General features: G+C 39.1%; 1 pseudogene; it reads left to right on the forward strand.

Moving 5' to 3' along the window:
• The first annotated feature begins 1,320 nt into the window (after positions 1 to 1,320).
• On the forward strand, positions 1,321 to 2,277 carry LOC148908378 (uncharacterized; annotated as a pseudogene).
• The last annotated feature ends 1,014 nt before the right edge of the window (positions 2,278 to 3,291 follow it).

Genomic DNA, 3,291 nt, shown 5'->3' on the forward strand with positions numbered 1-3,291 from the left:
ATAAATCTGCCATAAACTCGATCTATACGTTCATCCTACGTTCATAATGGACGCCATCTTGAATTCTGAGAGATGAGGGGGCATGGGTCTGAGTATGAAAAATGATGTTATTTTCATTATTTTCTTTTCTAATCTCACGAGATTGAAAGTTAAATTGGTATTTTTGCTTTACTTTTACAATAAGACACTAATTTTGTCCTTTGATAGACTTTAAAAGACATTTTATTCATCTATCCAACAATATATTTCAAATCATGCAGTTATTACAAAAGAAATGACGTCATATATGACGTAAGAGTGACATCACTTCAACCTACATATACGATGTAGATACTCATATTTGTTAATATTCATATTTTATAGACACTGAATGCAGAAATCATTCATTACATAAATGAATAACTGAAAATGAACATAGGCTTTTGTAAAAGATCAATATGGCGGATGCTTGGCGCAAAACTCCCTCATTTCAAATGTCAATTTCAACCTGAAAGCTGCCGTTCCAGATTTGCCATCATACCTTTTGTAATCCTGAATAGTCAAAGATTATTATAAAATGAGTTTAATCTGTTCCCCTTAAGTGAGTATTAGAGCGCAAATTTTGAGGGTCAGCTGATGGACTATTTCAGCCTTGAACGTTTGTAGTTGTAACTGCCCCTCCTTATTGTCTTTCCTGTCCTCTGCATGAACACAATACATCAAAACGGAAGACATATTTTTGAAATATAAAAAGGTGCTTCCAAACATTCGTAGCAAGAATAATAGTTTTCGACAGCTTTCGATGTCTAAAAAAGTATTAATGTTATAAGCTTCAACCAAGTAGTGACTAGTTCCTTAAGCTTTTGTTTGCTTTTTGATAGTTTTCTCAATGCGATAGTTCCAGCATAAGTTGTTCTGATGGCCAAACTCCAAGGAGGTTTAAACTTCTCTACTCTTTCCAAACATAAGTCGTTGATACTGTTTTGGAATCAAATCCAAAGGAAATTCATTCCTTGCTTCTACCTATATGCTTCCTCTTCACCATTCTCAGCTCTCTTTTCCCCAATTTGTTGTTGATGATATAGCATCTGCAAGTAAAAATAGTCAATAAAAAATATTAAATTTAAAAAATAAATTTAAGTGATCTGACTCGCTCTACTCGCCCGAGGGTGAAGAGTTGGCTATGTAATCGATCAAGAATGATACCGAATTCTACTTCGTCATTGGTCTAAGTCGCTACGAAGTCACGTGAGATAGCACGCGGCAAGCAAGCAGTCAGTTGCGCTTGGTGATCGAGCAGTCAGGTTTGCGAAAGCAAACCTCTAGCGAATATTTATCATTATGGCACAAAATTCAACAGATGAAGACATACTTGCACTACAAGACGAACTATCTGATGGAACAGAAGAAACACCAAAAGGAAGTATCCTTATGGCTTTATTAGCAAGAATGAACGACAACATGACAGAAATGGGCGAATCGCTCAAACGACTTCACAACAAAGATGGCCTAAATTAGGCAGAAACTGCCGCAAAAAAGCCACGAAATTCACCTGAATCAGGTGTTGAAGCCAGTGTCGCAGCCCTACTAAATGATGGGCACAACAACTCGGAGAATAGTAGTACGAAAACCGAAGGCGAGGACAGCCTGCTTGATGACATTGTGCAATCCCTAAATGAGACCGAGCGAACCGCCGAACCGGTCTCAGAAAAATTAGCAAAGGTCGCTAATACAAACTGGCTCCACAAGCTCAGCGACGATCATCTGAAAGAAAAATGTGATAAATATCACAGACCTTCTAATTGAAGTAAGGTCATCGTTCCAAAAGTGAACGAAGAAATCTGGAGCAAACTTCCAAGGCCAGCCCGAGGTAAAGACCTCAAACTTTCCCTGCCTACAAACGAACGTGACCAAGGTCGGCCACATAGCTGTCAAATTAACAGAATCTCTCCTCAGTTTAAAGAAAAATTCTGAATCAGGCAAGGAGCTTAATGATCTAGTGATCATGACGACTGATGCCGTTGCACTGTTAGGTCACTCGAGGTTCGAAATGTCACAATTCGTCGCGAAGAAATAAAACCAAACCTACACAAGGATTATAGTGACCTTTGCTCGGCCAACGTGCCGATGACTGATCTGCTATTCGGAGATGAATTGCGGACACAGTTGACTCACATTAGAGCTGCAAACAAGATTGGGAATACCACAAGCTCGAACCCTAACCAGAGGCGAAATTATCAGCATGAAACAAACTCCGATACGCATTACACCTCCATTCCAACCGAACTGGTCTTTTGAGGAAGGGCAATTTATTGATTCTGAAATTAAAAAGTTACTTCAGAAAGGTGTGATTCAGCAGTCTTTTGATGAAAAAGGGGAATTTATTTCCCCTTTATTCCTCCGTCCAAAGAAGGATGGCTCATGGCGTATGATTTTAAACTTAATATCCTTAAACCAATATGTTGTTTATCACCATTTTAAGATGGACACAGTATGGACTGCTGTTCAAATGATGAAACCAAATTGTTATATGGCATCTATAGACCTGAAGGATGCCTATTACTCTGTTGCCATTGCTAAACAATACCAGAAATACCTCAAATTTAAATGGAGAGGTGATTTATATCAATTCACATGTTTCCCTAGATGGCCTTGCGCCCTGCCCACGAAAATTTACTAACTCGCTTAAACCTGCATACTCCACATTGAGAAAAATGGGACATTTATCTGTGGGTTATATTGATGACTCATACCTACAGGCTGACTCTTATGACTCGTGTTCAGAACATTATTGACACAGTTACACTACTCAACAGCTTAGGCTTTGTTATACACCCAGAAAAATCTATTTTAGTCCCAACTCAAAGGCTTGTTTTCTTGGGATTCCTGTTAGACTCCTCCTGCATGAAAATTTCCCTCACACCTGAAAAAGCACTAAACGTTAAGAGTGCATGTCAAAGGCTTCTAGACACTAGCCAGCCAACCATCAGAACAGTAGCTAAGGTTTTGGGTCTCATTACCTCCAGCTTTCCAGCTGCACACTAGGGGGCACTTCAACAGGTGGCAGCTGGACCTCAGATGAGGCAGAAAGCCTAGAAACAAGGGCAGTATTTTTTGCCTTCAAGTCCTTTGAAAAAACAATATCAGGAAAAACAATCAAAGTGTTGGTTGACAACACAACAGCAGTTGCTTGTATAAACCAAATGGGAACTTGCCACTCTATAGATATTAACAGATTAGTTATTGAAATCTGGGAGTGGTGCATATCACACAATATCTGGCTAACTGTATCCCATATCCCAGGAAAGGATA

Source organism: Actinia tenebrosa, unplaced genomic scaffold (assembly GCF_029948245.1).
Source record: "Actinia tenebrosa isolate PJP-AT-01 unplaced genomic scaffold, QUT_ActTen_1.0 PGA_scaffold3__52_contigs__length_22856419, whole genome shotgun sequence".
NCBI classification, from domain to species: domain Eukaryota; kingdom Metazoa; phylum Cnidaria; class Anthozoa; order Actiniaria; family Actiniidae; genus Actinia; species Actinia tenebrosa.